The 16451-nt window shown below is 41.2% G+C and overlaps 1 protein-coding gene across 6 annotated transcripts in view; it reads left to right on the top strand.

The window, feature by feature from the left end:
* Positions 1 to 66: 66 nt before the first annotated feature.
* otud7a (OTU deubiquitinase 7A) overlaps positions 67 to 16451 on the top strand; it is a 47673-nt gene continuing 31288 nt past the window's right edge. For 4 of the 6 annotated variants that reach the window (XR_009768639.1, XR_009768638.1, XR_009768637.1 and 1 more), the window contains exons 1-2: positions 67 to 204; positions 15653 to 15781. The gene's annotated coding sequence lies outside the window, so the exon portion shown is untranslated. Of the gene's footprint in view, positions 205 to 7517; positions 7710 to 15652; positions 15782 to 16451 lie in introns of all 6 variants that reach the window. The other 2 variants (XM_061678088.1, XM_061678089.1) reach the window with 2 other exon arrangements.

Raw genomic sequence — 16451 nt, 5'->3', positions numbered from 1 at the left:
CGGCCGGCGGTTAACGTCACGCGGCAGCCGGAGGGGGCGTGGCTTATCTGTGCTGCAGCGGAGGAATATGACACGGGGATGAGCGAGCGCGAGAGAGAAAGACACAGAGAGGAGGGAGGGAGACGACCAGCCAGGAATTAACGGTTCGTCAAGAGGTCTGCACTGATAGCGTTACGATGGGGAGCAATGACTGACGGCAGAACGGTAAGAAACACTCGGGTTGTCATTTTAGGAGGGGTAAGGGGGGGGCTCCCCTAACAGTACCGCAGGCCCCGCTTCTATGACTGCTTTACTGCCGAGCACAATGGGTTAGCACTGCGGACAGGTGCACCTGTCTTCTTTATGTGCGTGGACGTGCTTCGATGCGTTCCACTTGGGCTACGGTTTAGCTTTTATTTTTAGGTTTGAGGCTCAAACATCCAAGGCCACCCATTACGACAAGTGGACGCGATACAACGTTAACCAGTGGCGAAGAGTTAAACACGGTCAACATGAATGTGAGGCTATGTGTGCTTAGTCACATCTAGCTTTTGTGATATACAGTAGCAATGTACACTTGCATGTGACAGTCGGCTGTATTTTGGGAGGCTAGCCCGTTTTCTCACCAGTAGACATTTAGCTCACTGAATCTAGCATACAGAATATCAATCACACTTTTTTCCCCCCTGGGACAGATGGTGTAACATAAAGAGATATGATCATAATAATCATACATGACTTATTAGAGGTGGACAAATGCAGCATAGTACAGTAGTACTTTTAATCTAGTTCCTGTGTAATGTACATTTTCCTCATCAATGGCCTGATTAATGGTGTCTCCCATCAATGAGTGCCTCAAGGTATGACGAAGCCACTATTTTCCATGTTTTTTTCCAGCTTTACATTTATGTCTGTCAGTCATCAATTTAAGTGGGGAAAACTGAAGTGAACAAATTATTCCAAAATTATTTCTTATTTTCCTTTTGTTTACAACACCGTATCTATTCAACGCTAACCTGCTTTTTGGACAAGGCTAGAACAGAGCCACAAAGCCAAGGCGAGCCATTGGATGCCGGGCTAAGCTTGTGCCATGCCGTCTACTACTGAAGGCGTCTATAAAGAGATGGTGCTTGGCACCCGATCAGTTACCACTGCGAATTCTGTTCCCTGTCAGTGACATTTAGATGCACAAAATCAGAACAGAGATGATGATTTGTGTGGAACTCAGCTGGGCTTTCATGTCACTCATGGCAGCGCTCAGACAATGCGCAGTGACATTCCTTTGCAAATATCCCTGCCAACTGACCACTACTGCTATTACCTTAGCAAAGAATTCCACCATTATGATCTGTAATTGTGAAAAGAAGAACAAGAAAGCAATAGTTCCTATAATAAAAAGCACATGACAGTCATGGCTTTCTGCCATGGCTACATTCGCCAAAGTTTAGTCCATCAGAGGAGATGTAATCACCGTCCAGTCACTGCCCTTCTTTAAAGTGGACCCTGCTCCTCAGACATACCTACAGGTGGGGAGGCCATGTCAAGCATCTTCCTGCATGTAGAGTGAGTGGGGTCATCTAGAGGCCACTGAGGTGCTCATCTCACAATGTTAGGCAACCTATATTTACTGTAAAACAGAATTGTGAACAATATATATATTGTTTATGCTCGCAGGTTTCCCTGACACTGAAAGCCATTAGAAGTTGAATTTGTTAAACAACAAAAACACAGTTAGAACTTGAATAAGCCAAACCAGATAATGTACATGATAAGCCCGCCACACACCGAGCGACATGGCCAAAGACGACTGCACTGTCAAGCAGTGCATGGAGGTTGGCAAATAATTTTCATGAGGAGCCAACGGTGGGCCACCGGGTTTCCTGGGATTCAAAATTTGAATCACCAGTGCACGGTGCCGCAATGTTGTGGGTGTAACAGCCAATCAAAATGCACATGAGCTTTTACACACACAGAAAATACCGTTTCCGGGTTTGAAGCATAAGAGAGACCCAGCTGGCTGGCACCGCCAATATGTACTAATACAGTTTATACAGTATACAGTAAGGGTGGAATGGTTCACAATATCCACCGTTCGGTTCGTGTCTCCGTTTTGTAGTCATGGTTTTCGGTTTTGTTCGGTACACGTTGACTCTTAGGAAAATCAATTACATATTGTATAGTTAGTTTAAAACTAGTGAAAGTATGTTCACTTAGTTATGATTTATTATTATTATTTTTGCTGATATCTGGGATAGGCTCCAGCACGCCGGCGACCCTAGTGAGGAGAAGCGGCTCAGAAAATGGATGGATGGATGGATTGTTGCTGTTATTGTATTATAATTATTTAAATTATTTTGTGTTAATCAGAAATATATCTTTGCTGTTCTATCTATGCCAGTGTCTTATTTAGTGACAGGCAGAATGGTTAAATGCTCTTCTATTGGATGGCAAATGATACAATAAAACTATCTATGCAGCAGAACAAGTGATGTGTCCCTCCATATATCTCAGCTTTGCGTTCAACTATCCATCCATCCATTTTCTGAGCCGCTTACCCTCACTAGGGTCGCGGGCATGCTGGAGCCTATCCCAGCTGTCATCGGGCAGGAGGCGGGGTACACCCTAAACTGGTTGCCAGCCAATCGCAGGGCACATACAAACAGACAACCATTCGCACTCACATGCACACCTACGGGCAATTTAGAGTATCCAATTTATGCATGTTTTTGGGATGTGGGAGGAAACCGGAGTGCCCGGAGAAAACCCACGCAGGCACGGGGAGAACATGCAAACTCCACACAGGCGGGGACGGGGATTGAACCCGGGTCCTCAGAACTGTGAGGCTGACACTCTAACCAGTCGGCCACCGTGCCGCCTGTGTTCAACTAAAGAAGCCCAAATTTCACACTTAGTAAGTACATTTGCGACCAAATTGAGAGATCATTTTTGCAGTATTCATACTTTTTATATTTTTGTTTCGTGGTTTACTGTGAGGTTTTTCTAATGTGCCTTGGCTCAACTAAGGTCCACTGATGACAATAATTCCTCAATGAGTTCTGGTCATGCATAAAGTTTACTCCATAAACTTAATCTTTGTAATAGTAGCAGCATTATTATATTATATATATTATATATGCTTCTAGTCAGGATCATAAATATTGGCACATGGACCCAATTATCATGTTTTTGGCACTAAATGCCTCCACAATGGATTTGAAATGAATTGAACAAGATGTGCTTTAACGGCAGACCTTCAGATTTAATTTGAGGGTATTTACATCCAAATAAGGTAAACAGTGGAGGAGAACAGTTTGTGTATATAACAGTTTGTGTATATAACACCCTCTTTTTAGGTGCTAGCATGCTAGCATCGTGTATCCTCTGGTGAATCAAAGTTTCTGCGGTAATTGAAATCTCTGTCAGTCACGAGCATAGCAATTTCCAACGCGTTTACTACGTAGTATTAGCACATACTGTATGTAGCAGCTCGTACATGGGTTGGCAGCAGTGAGTGACAGGCAGTACTGATGCTCGCAGTTTATGCTTTTAGCCTACTACAGTACAGGTACTTCTACTGAGTCTTTATCTCTTCTCTCCAATGAAAGATCTCTGGTGATATGCCTCACTGTAATATGATTGGCTGCTGCATCGCTGGAAGGGCATGACACAGATGACGTGTCCGCGCTGCCATCTTGTCTAACTTACTAGCTACTTTGCTCTGGCGTGTACACACTGCTTTGACTCATGTTCCTCATGGAACTCATGCCGACAAAACAGAAACAGTCGAACAGAACTGTCTGGACGGTTTTCAGAAACCGTTCCACCCCTAGTATACAGTTAATGTATATTATGTTTTACAATAATACTATACCATATTAATAATTTTATATGTATTTGTGGCTAGGAAGCCAAGCACGGAGAGTTTCTGTCGCCAAAATGCATGGGTGCAGTCAGTGAATGGGGCAATCGATCACTGTCAAAAGACTCAAAATATCAATACTCTCTCTCCTTTTTCTTGCCAATTTCCTCTTCTTTGTGGCCATCTTTTTCTTGACAGTCGTGTAATGTTTTTGTGGTTCAATTAAATAAATAGTAAGATATTATATGTGGAACCTCAAAACCTGGAACGGTATCAGCTTTTCAGCAGCGCGTCGGTCGATGAGCGTTATTCAGTTGCTTGATGTGCATTGAAGAGTCGTACTGTAATTTTTTCGCGATGGTTCCTTTCCTTCGCGTTGAGCCGTGTCGATCAGTATTCACGAGCAGCATTGAGTCCCTTTATAGCTAGTTTGTTTCCCCCCTTTCTTTAGTTTATTTGTTAACTGTGAGCATGGTAATCAATCTCTGTTGCGGACCAAATCAAGCCGAACTAGCTGGCAAGCTTCGGGTCCGAGTCCTGAACGGAAAGCCTTACCGAATTGTTTTTTTTGTTTTTTTTACCTTGACTCCGTAAAGTATCTTGGTAGTCAGAATCCCATTTTATATTCAATACTGAGTAGTTAAATCCAGGATCGTCTTTTTAAGACACTTTATCATTCATTCACGCTGTGTACTGTTTGACTTATCAAAGTATGAAATTATATGAAAATCCACATTCCGCGTCTGGAAAGTCAAAATCGTCTGATGATAACGCGGATTTAAATGGATATCATAGAGTTTTGACAAGATAAGGCTCTGCTTTACCAGAGCTTCATGTGCTCTACTGCCTGTGTGGCTTTGACATTTCTGATGACTTCATAAGAGGCTTTAGTATGATATTTATCATGAAATGGTGTCTTGACAGCGCTTTGCTGTACTGTATAGGACTTTAAAAAGTTTTTTTTTTTTGTCCTGTTCGGCTGTTAGGTCAAGCAGAATGGAAGATCTGCTTCCCTTTTATGCCGGAACAGTTTTACTCTGTCACAGTGGAGTTTTTAAGCTTGCGCTGTGGTTTTATAGTATTATAATTGATGTTTATTGAGAGTCAGAGTCGATCAGTCGAACCGAACAAAGTTTCTAGAGGGGAGAAAGAAACAAAGACTAAAGACAAAGCACTAATTGTAATCAGGATGAGAGAAGTAAGTCATTACATTATCTACAACAATGAAACATTAAATATGAGTGTTGCATGGGGCTTTAGTGCTACACCCTGTGAGGGAAGGACAGGACAACATAGAACAGGACAAGGACAGGAGAGGAAGCATGCAGGACAAGGGTTGTGAACCCGGCTGTACAACTGAAGTGTGGTGGGATTAACTATGTAAATTATAAAAAGTCTACAGGATGAGAGCATAAGCGAGGGGATTCACAAGCAATTTGCATATTCATGAGTTATTTGTCCCAATAAGTGAGTGGCCCCAGACCCAGTGACAGAGTCCAGGGTTGTGTGCCTGCGGACACATGCAAGTGAATTGACACTGTTTTACATACACACACACTGACAGAAGTGTCCTGTAATTGCTGTGTCCTGTAATTGCTGTGCCCGCACCGCGGAGGTTGAGGACCCCACCCAATCAATTGAGGGGCGGGATCAGACCCAGGGGTCCACCTGAGAGCAGCCCAGTGACGGGACACGTCCCACACCGAGGGACCCAGGGCGGTCCGCCGACCCCACCGAAGCGCCCCAACAACTGGCCACCCGGTGGGGGCTGCAGGGACCCACTTTATTTTGTATAAGCTGTAGATTTGTGTTTTTTGTCATTCTAAACGTATTGTTACAAATCTGTATCCAGTAGCTACGGTCAGCAGACATGGAAAGGTCTGCTTCTCATTTGGTGATTGGTAAGTGGATTGATTTAGTATATGAAATTAATTTATAAACTTTTAAGAGATTTCTTTTACTTTGCGGGAGAAGCTTCACTATTTTCTTGAAAAACTCTGTCAGTTCGAGGGTGCTCTGGAGTGTTGGTATTCTTTTTTTTTTTTTAATTGCTGCTTTTAATTTATTGTATTGAAGAAATGACTTGATCTCGCCTATTATTTCGTAAAGCCATTAATGGTTTATGGCATTTTAATTTACCCTACATTGTCACAAGCAATGATCTATGAATGTCTATGTCAGCCAAAGCAGTTTTTATTGTTAAAGCATTTCAATAATAGTATTTTAAGCTGCCTTATTTTTCCAGCTGTGCACAAGGTCCAAAGCTATAAAGAGGACACTCCAAAGCCAAATCTCCCAGAGGTCGTACAATTTATATTTCAACCAAACTTGCTGGAAAAATATTCCTAACATCATGCAAAATGCAGCATATGGCTCTAGACATCAGCGTAATTCTCCGGGGCCTCTATTACATGAGCATCAAAAACTAATGAAGCCGAAAGGATTGTGGTCGATCCTACAGGTTCCACTGGCATCACTCCTGGAAGCAGGCTATTTGCCGGAGACGTAGCATTTTCCCCACAAGGGGAAACAGGTAAAGCTATCTCCTGTCTTCAGCAGCAAGGGAAAATGTTTCCAAATCAAACAGAACACAGTTGCACAGGATATCCTTTGTGGGACAATTCAGATTCATGAAAACCCACAATAGGTCATATTCTTTCACAATCAAAAGGAGGTCAGACGACCTTTTCTATGCTTCTGGAAACTCTCCATTTTGTCTGTCAGTTTCTTTCTGCTGCTGATTTATAGTGCCTGTAACGGAAATGCAGGCTCAAATCAGTTGTTCAGCTGTTGCTCATTCAAGATCTTAAGTAGAGTAAACAAAGGCTTGCTCTTTTCGGCTCTCATTGAATGCTTATCAAACAAACAAATAAATGACATATTGATGAGTAAAGGCAGTACCTTTGCCCTTTCAAATTGAATAACACCACACCCTTGTCTGTTAACAGCCAAAACAAAAGAGGAAATTGGAAATTACTTTGGGTCAACAGGGAGAGCAGTTTAAAGTAGTGGTTTTCAAGTTCTGTCACCCTGGGACCCGCTTTTTCTATTGTCACTAGGTTGCGACCCACTTTTATAGGAGTTAAGAACAATAAAGAAAATGTATGATTAAAAAATTGCCTTTTAAAAATATATATCATGTTTTTAAACAGGCGGCACGGTGGGCGACTAGTTAGCATATCTGCCTCACAGTTATGAGGAACTGGGTTCAAATCTGGCCTTTCCTATGTGGAGTTTGAATGTTCTTTCCGTGTCTGCATGGGTTTACTCTGGGTACTCTGGTTTCTTCCCACATCCCAAAAACATGCATGGTTGGTTAATTGATTAAATTGCCCGTAGTTGTGAATGTGAGTGGTTGTTTGTTTATATGCGCCCTGCGATTGGCTGGCGACCAGTTCAGGGTGTACCCCGCCTCTTGCCCAAAGACAGCTGGGATAGGCTCCAGCACGCCCGCAACCCTAATGAGGATAAGCGGTATGGAAAATGATGGGTGCATATTTTTAAACATACCTGTAACTAAACATACGTACATATTAAAAGTGCCTTTCAGAGCACCTTATTAAGGAACTGAGGATGTATGCAACAACTGCATGTATTGTACAAAAATTAATATCGTGAAATTAGATATCACAATTGCACAAAATTCGATACTATACCTCTGCATCATTTGCTGCTACAGGCAGAAAAGGAGAGAAACTCATGGTGTGGCTCCCATCGGCCCGTGACCTCAACCCTATTGAGGATTCTTTGAGCATCCTGAAGCAAAATACCTATGAGGGTTGTAGGAAATCCACATCCAAACAGCAGCTCTGCGAGGCTATTCTGACATCCTGCAAAGCAATTCAAGCAGAAACGCTCCAAAAACTCACAGGTACAATGGATGTAAGAATTGTGAAGCTGCAATCAAATAAGAAGTCCAGTGTTAAAATATAACTTGACCAGTTAAATTGTTTTTGATTGAAATAGCTTTTGATTTCTGTAAATATGACCTCCAAATGCTGCAAATTCACGAAATGACTATTTTCAATTCTTTACAATGTGTAAAATCTTTGGAAACTCTGTTGTGCAAAATTTGGGTTGGGCATCGAGAATCAAGAACCGATTGGAACCGGGACTAACGTTCCGGTTCTCCCGGAATTGTTCAAATTGAAAAATTCTGGTTCCCAGTTTCGATGCCTAGTCCGGCGACCCCGAAGTAGAAGTGGTGAAAACCAACAAAGAAGAACATGCACGGAGACGTCCTTGTGCCCAACGGCGGCGAACAAAAGTGTGTCTTAACTTTGTTCAAATTAGTCCCCTCAGTGCAACACTTGGAATAAGATTATAGTGTGCAACGGAGGCTACCAAGATGTGTAGCGTCTGACGCGCTCCGAGCCTCAGCCTACACCGCGCGGAGCTTCAGTGAAGTCAACTCTCACTCAATTGGGCGAGTTAAACAATAAAATATGTCCATGCCAACATTGAGACAGCTAACAAGTTAAATGGTTGGTTGCACTTTTGCACTGATGGTTTTTAGCATTTATTTTAGTCTTCAAACCAACGTAAGAGCCAATGGCAGAAAAAAAGCTTAACATTGAGCGAAAACTTCACCGTAGCAACTTTACATCACAATGAATTGGGACAAAATTCTCATAAATGTTGTCTCACAGTATCACAAACACTAACCTTGTGCCTGATCAGTGGGTAAGGACAAGAATAAATTTTTTATAGCATTTGTTTCCATCCATTTCAAAAAAAATAAATCACCAGTGCCGTGTGAAGTTACTTTTCGTACCAAAATGCTGAGTTCTGGTGCGTATCCTTAAAAAAAGTTAAAACTTGCACATACAAACCATTTGACAGTGATAAAACAGTCCCAAATAACGATTTTAACAATGCTATATTTAACTTTTAGCTGAAACATTAATGAATATTAAGTAAATTGGTTTAGTTCCACACACATTGCCTTTTAGTTCACAGGTTTGATATTGATACCAGTTATAAAGAACACAGAGTCAAATGTTTATTTTAGTCTATGCTGCGGGGCTGCTAAAAAAATTGGATGTTCATAATTTGGACACCCTTTATTTTATCCATGCAAACCTTTTTTCACCCAGCCCCCTAAAAGAATCAGATTTGAGAATCGTTTGGAACCGGAATCGAAATAAGGAACCGGAATCACTCAAATTCAAATGATGCCCAACCCTATGCATAATGATTAACGGTTGATGACTTGAAAATTGTACTGATTCTGACATCAATTGCATCGACTCTTTAGGAAAACTAGAGAAATATATCCTTTGCATAATAATTTGATTTCAATTTACAGTAGGTTTCAGAACTACTGTAATTTCTCGTGTATAATGTGCATTCCCACCCCCAAAATGGTCAAGTCAAAAGTGCGCATTATACATAGGGGATAATGGAAAAAACTTTCACATTTTATAAATGAATGCCGCCATCTAGAGGTTATGAAAAAGCTGTACACTTTCATTCCAAAATGACACCGGCACCTAGAGGTTATGAGAAAGATGTACACTTCAATTCTAATATTCCACCGCCACCTATTGGGTAAAAAAATGTGTAGCCTACACTTTAATTCCAATATGGCAGGGGTACGTATGACTGCTTATATGTACAGTTGTGCTCATAAGTTTACATACCCTGGCAGAATTTGTGAAAGTTTTTTTTTTTTTTTTTTTTTTAAATATGACTGACTGACTGAACAATAACCATCATTACTTTCTTTATGGTCATGTTTTGTTTAATGATAATGCTTTTCTGAAATGCTTTGCCGTTTAATTTTAATCCCATTCAAATGAAATGTGTTTCACCTGGTCCTTCATGTTTTCTTTAAATAATTGTACACATCTCACAAATTCTGCCTGGGTAATTAAACATATGATCACAACTATGTGTTTTCTAATTTACTAAATAAAAGTAGGGCTGTGAATTTCAAAATAAGAGCAAGCAAATAAAAGAAAGTATTACGTGTTCAAATAATGTGCTAAACTTCAGAATAATTCTTTGAAAAAAAGTTACAAAATACACATAATTTGTTTTGATCATATGGGTGGAAGCAAAATCTTTCATTGTAAAAATGCATTATACATGGATAGAAAGGTTTTCCAAAATGTTGAGGTCAACTTTGGGGGTGCGTGTTAGACATGGGTGCGCATTATACACGGGAAATTACGGTACATGAGTTGATCTGATGAAAACTGAAGAATTCTGTGCGTGTGACACCGGGTTGGAAAGGCCCCAGTCGAGAAAGCAGGTTTCATTTACAGTGATAGCAGAGCTAGGGGGCTGACATTTAAGGGGGTTTAGATCTTCTCCTGTGCCCCTCAGCAACCACAGCTTCGCTTTTATTGAATGCTGCACACGCAGCTGCGTTTGTGTTCGTTGAGTCAGTAGTGTGCATCCTTTTCAGAGCAGCATTGATTGAGACATACCTCAAATATTCATGTTCTAAAAACAAGTCCCAATTCTTTGCACACTCTTGCTGCACTGGAAGTGTGCAGTGTGGCAATGAGCTGTAAAGTGACATTATTGCTTCCTGTTGCGTTTCTCACCTGGCATGTGAAGCATGCGTCTAGACTTTTAAAGGCCCAGGAGTTATAAAGCAGGGCAGCAGTGTCACATCTGTGTCATGATTGTTGACAGTGGATCAAAACGGATGCAGGCTCCTGGCTGCTGCGTTTCCAAAGGATCCCCCTGGCTGGGAGCCAATAAGCAGCTGTCTGACTCTTGCACAGTCATTTCCCCATACAGAAAAGGGTAGGTGTTGTAGATTTGTAGCCTATCCACTTCTGTACAGCTGTTTAATTTTCCTCATGGGATGAATAAAGTATCTATTAATTTATCTCAACATGTCAAGCTCCTGGCCCGCGGGATCAATTTGAAGTCAGCATGACATTGGCCCTCACAACGGCATCAGCCAAATATATGCACGCAATTCCATGAGTGTCTTCTTATTTGTATGAACTATACAGTACTTGGTGTTGGGGAAATATACCAATTTTAACAGAACCACATGGCTACTTATGCATCGCTTGTGCGTTTTAAGTACTAGTAACACTGCTAATTTTGGAAGCTTTGTTTGTTGTGGATTGAATGAAGACACATTACCGAATAACTCGTGGTTGTATCCGCGCAAATCTGCCTTCAAAAAGTGTTTTCGGCATCGAAAAACGCATTTATGGGATTCGGACACAATACAAAATTATATGGACGTGATTTACTATTATTATTCTTGTTTTCTGTGAAGTTTGAAGTAAACAATGTGTTTTTGCTGTTTAAAGGTACTGTAGCTAGTTTATTTAGTTTGCCCCAAACCGTCATAGTTACGAACTCGAAATCACTAGATGATCTAAATTTCATCAAGTGGTGGCGATCATACTGTATGCTAAATTACTTACTTGTATGAGCTATACAGTAGTCAGTATAATAACTATTTGGTGTTGTGGGCAAAGTATTTTGGTGAAGATCTCCATGACTGTCTCAAGCATTAGCCGCTGCCGACATGCCCGTTAGCTTGTGCCGTAGCAGTTTCCTAATCTTCCTGGTGTCCACATACAGTATAATAAACAGTACAAATAATAGATTAGTACAGCATATAGTACATGAATACAGTAGTTACACAATTCATTGATATAGTAGTTACTCAAAATGTGATTGAGTCGAACAAGTAAACATGAACTCAAAAGACATCAATTAATAATTTGATAAGATATGAAATCAAATACTGTTAAAACACAAATTTATTTTAATTCTCAAGCAACACCTCCCAGATGAAAAGAGAATCAAGTGGATATAATAAAACCAGATGCAGGCTTGTCACTCTCGCAGCCATATCCGGCCTGCCACATCATTTTATGTGGCCGGCGAAAGCAAATCATTTGCATCAACTTCCATGATTGTTGCTAAAATCTGTTTTAGAGGACTTCATGATTCCTTCTGCTGAGGATCTGTATGGTAATGCAGATTTCATCTTCCTTGCTTTGATGCTAATGCCATCACAGTGCTTGACTGGCCAACCAGCTTGCCAGATCTAAACTTTGAGAATCCATCCATCCATCCATCCATCCATTTTCAACACCGCTTATCCTGGTTAGGGTCGCGGGACGCTGGAGCCTATCCCAGCTGACTTCGGGCGAAAGGCGGACTACACCCTGAACTGGTCGGCAGTCAGTCGCAGGGCACATATAGACACGGACAACCATTCGCACTCACATTCACACCGTCACTGAGTGTAACTGAACCCACGCTGCCTGCACCAAAGTCAGGCGAGTGTACCAAAACACCATCAGTGACCCTTTGAGAATCTATGGGGTATTATCAAGAGGAAAATGAGGGGCACCAGACCCAAAAACAAAGAAGAACTGACAGCAAGCATCAAGGAAATCTGGGTTTACATAACTCCCAGGCAATCCCACAGGCTGATTGCCTCAATGCCACGGCGCATCAAGGCAGTGATTCAAGCAAAGGGATTCCCAACCAAGTATTGAAGATTAACGTATCGTTTTGAAAGTACCATATTGTGATTGATTTAAAGTGACCCTATTTTCTTTCGTTTGTCTACAAAAGCTGAGAAGTAAATGGTGATTTCTTCATCCATCCATCCATCCATCCATTTTCTGTACCGCTTTATCCTCACAAGGGTCGCAGGCATGCTGGAGTCTATCTCAGCTATCTTCGGGCGAGAGTTGGGGTACACCCTGAACTGGTCGCCAGCCAATCGCAGGGCACATAAACAAACAACCATTTGTGCACACATTCACACCCAAGGGCAATTTAGAGTCTTCAATCAACCTACCATGCATGTTTTTGGGATGTGGGAGGAAAACGGAGTACCGGGAGAAAACCCACGCAGGCACGGGGAGAACATGCAAACTCCACAGAGGCAAGGTCGGATTTGAACCCCGGTCCTCAGAACTGTGAGTCGCCAGTCGTCCACCGTGCCTCAAATAACACATTAAAGATAAATTAATATCAAGAACAAAGCTTGGAAAAGCCACTGCATGTTTTAACATTGGTGATTGTTTAATTTGAGTAAAGATGATTTTAAGACATACTGGACCTATAACTAGAATTTTCTGCCACAAACCTCCATGTACAGTACATGTATCTTCCTATAATGCAGGCAAAGGCGTTCAAGTGTGAGTCCAGTTTACCTCCCACGTGCTGCAATATGCATTGCACGTGGGTGACTATTAACTCACCCCACTACTGTGTCATGGGCATGCATAAGCAGTGCATGCGTACATTCATAGAATAACAGCAGGTTGTTCATGTAGATGTTAAGCATCAGGGAGAGAAAAAAAAACAACCTTTTCCTCTTGGTGATTATTGCTGATTGCCTTCCTGTATTGTACAGGAGAGTATTAATTTTCCAAAGGCGGACATATTGTGTAGGTGAAGTGATGCGTGGTCCTGTGTGTTGATAGTAGTAGTAACGTCAGTGTCTGAATGTCCACCATCGTTTTCACTGGAAAAATAATAAGAGTTTGGTATTTACTATCTACAGTGCACATGCCTAAGTGGAAATAACATGACTTGAGGTTCACTGCTCACAGATCAGTAGATGACATGTTAACAAGAGTAATTTTGTGACTACACACTGGTGAATAATACATGACTTGATGCTGTTACCCAAGTGTGGGCTCCTTAGCTCAAAGTAAGAGCATAACGCTAATTATATTGTTAGAATCGATTATTCCATTGATTCATCGAATAATCAGATAATTTATTTTGCATTGAAGTTTGTTACAAAATAAATTTTTCCAGATCACTGTTTTTTTCCCAGACTCATCAACCTTTTAAAAACTAAGAGCTACTTGATACTGACTAATGCGAAGGGCTACTAGTTTGATATACACTTCTGAGGCTGCTTTAAGTTCAACTACGTCAAATACAGTTTATTCATGCAATGGCTGCAAATAACGATTATTTTCCGAATAGATTTTTTTTAAAAAAATCATAAATTGAGTATGATTCAGTTACTGGTTTGGTTTGTAACATGTCAGAAAATAGGCAAACATGTTGATCATTGTTCATCAAAGATAATCAATCTGCTTTCATGGAGGACCACTGAAATCAGAGAACATTTATTGATGAGAGGCTGAAATCAAAGGATTTGGATAATTTTAAGTTGATGTCTCTAAATGATTAATCGGTTATCCAAAAAGATGTTGATTATTCTGATAATTAATTAATCGATGAAAAGGTTAACTTATAATCGGTATGAATGTGCTGTATGCAAGTACAGTGGAGCCCCCGCATACTCGTGGTTCGGCACCCGCAGATTCACCTAGCCGCGGGTTCACCTATTCATGGATTCTTTTTTTTTTTCCGAATTTTTCTTCAATTATTTTATTTTGTGTTTTTTTTCCTTTTTGGGGGGGCAGGGAACCATCCCCAAATACGCTCAGTGGTGGTCAATTATCTGTGAATTTTCACTAATCGTGGATAGTTGGGGTCCACTGCATAGTATGCAAGTCAGCATTTTAGTTTTGAGTTATTTTCTGATTAATAGAGGATACCGTACGACTTCAAGAATGGACCAAAGTTCCATTTTAATTCTGGGGAGGACTTTGCCGTTCACGCCTAAACGCCTAGTCATACTGTAGATTCTTCATTGGAATTTAGTTTTGTTTTTAAATAATCATGTCATCTAACTAACTAATATACTTTGCTACGTAACCCTCTTGATTTTGGAAGGAACCCTGATAGATTATTTTTTAAGACCTGCAACAAATGAACATGCTTGGAAAATGTTACTACACGAGTATGTCATTTGTCATTTGACTTCTTCCCAATATAATAAATTATTGATGTAATAGTTGAAGACTGAAGCAGTTGTTAAAATAAAAGAGCATATTCACGCTTGCTTCAGAATCCAAATAAGGAACCTGAACTCATATGCTAAACCTTTTTAGTGTTCACAATGAATGACGCATGGTGTATATTTTATTTTTAGTACGAGAACTTTGACACCAACTCTTCGATGCTTGCCTTCATTCTTGTGGAGAGGCTGGTGTAAGGTGTTGCCCGCTGTCCCCTACTGGGTAGAAAACATGATCAAAAAATACTTTCAAGGAAGGCATTTTCCCTGCAGGGTTCATAACAAGGCTGCTTTAGTGTTTGGCTTTATGTATACCATTTGAGGGGAAAAATAGCTAAATGAAAGTAATTCTACACACTACATATTGTATTGTTGCATTTATGGAACAGTTTAGTTACATTTCTTATGGTTGGAGGTCTTTTATATACCGTCAATCTGTCCCAATCTATCATATAACTTCTGTTGGATGTGTGTCATTCATGATAGTCCTTCCTGGAAGTCATCATCCATCCAGACAGCTTCTCTGCATTTAGCAGCATCAGCAAGTTGACATGTTTTTGTGTATAAGCAAAGATGGTAAGGCTAGTTTTGCACTTTCTCAACCAGGTTTCTACTCATTTCACGTGTGTCTACATTTTATTGAGATAATGATAGCCTGTGCACCAAAGACATTTTGGTGCTGTAACTACTAGAGTTGAGGCTCTGTGAGCAAAATAAATGTTTTTTGTTTATCTCAGAATGTCATTTTGCAGAAGCTGACAAGTAATATGACAAACAAGGCAGTGGAACTGCCTTTTCTCCAATATAACTCGAATGAAAGTCAGTGACGAGTTAAAAAAAATACCTAAGATCATAGTAATGCTTCTACTCAGTTGAGACTGTAGAAGTGTGATTCCATTCGGTGTCTTAGCTTCAAACTGAATTCAATCAGTCGGAACCTTAACAGTATAGTTTCAATGGATGTATTGTATTATTGTTTGTATTTCAAGGTTTTCTGCATCCCCACTGTCTTCCTCTCCTTCTCAACGTGTGAAGCCATGGACTAGAGCTGCGTCTGGTCCAAAGGGTCCCGCGGTCATCTGATGGCTTCGCATCAAACCTCAGCAAAAATACGGAAAGTAAGTGTGGTAACTAAAAACCTGTATGTGCTTCATAAGAAAAGCAGCACTGACAGCCAAATACATTTACTGTATTGATCTCATCCGTAAGCTGCCTTGATACACTCTAACAAACGTGAGCCTCTTTTGTAAGGTGAACTTAGGCAAACTGATGCCCCAGTCTGTAAGATTAGAAGTAGATACAGCAATATCCACCCATCCATCCATTTACTACCACTTATCCGAGGTCGGGTCGCGGGGGCGTAGCTTTAGCAGGGACGCCCAGACTTCCCTCTCCCCAGCCACTTCATCCAGCTCTTCCAGGGGGATCCCGAGGCGTTCCCAGGCCAGCCGAAAGACATAGTCTCTCCAGCGTGTCCTGGGTCGTCCCCGGGGTCTCCTCCCGGTGGGACGTGCCCAGAACACCGAGCTTCTCACCCTATCGCTAAGGAAGAGCCCGGACACCCTGCGGTGGAAACTCATTTCGGCCGCTTGTATCCGGGATCTTGTTCTTTCTTTAATCCCATGAGTAAATTTTCTTGTCATTTATTTCCAATTTATTACAAAGGGGGAGGAACTGTGGTCGTGCCAGTCTACACTGCCATTAACGGGGATGAAGATGATAGGATGGGGGAGAGGGGCGCGCCATTGTGGGGTCTCGCACAGGGCGCCATTCAAGCTAGCACCGCCC

Source organism: Phycodurus eques, chromosome 5, assembly GCF_024500275.1.
Source record: "Phycodurus eques isolate BA_2022a chromosome 5, UOR_Pequ_1.1, whole genome shotgun sequence".
NCBI lineage: Eukaryota > Metazoa > Chordata > Actinopteri > Syngnathiformes > Syngnathidae > Phycodurus > Phycodurus eques.
This window is presented reverse-complemented; position numbering and strand designations above follow the sequence as displayed.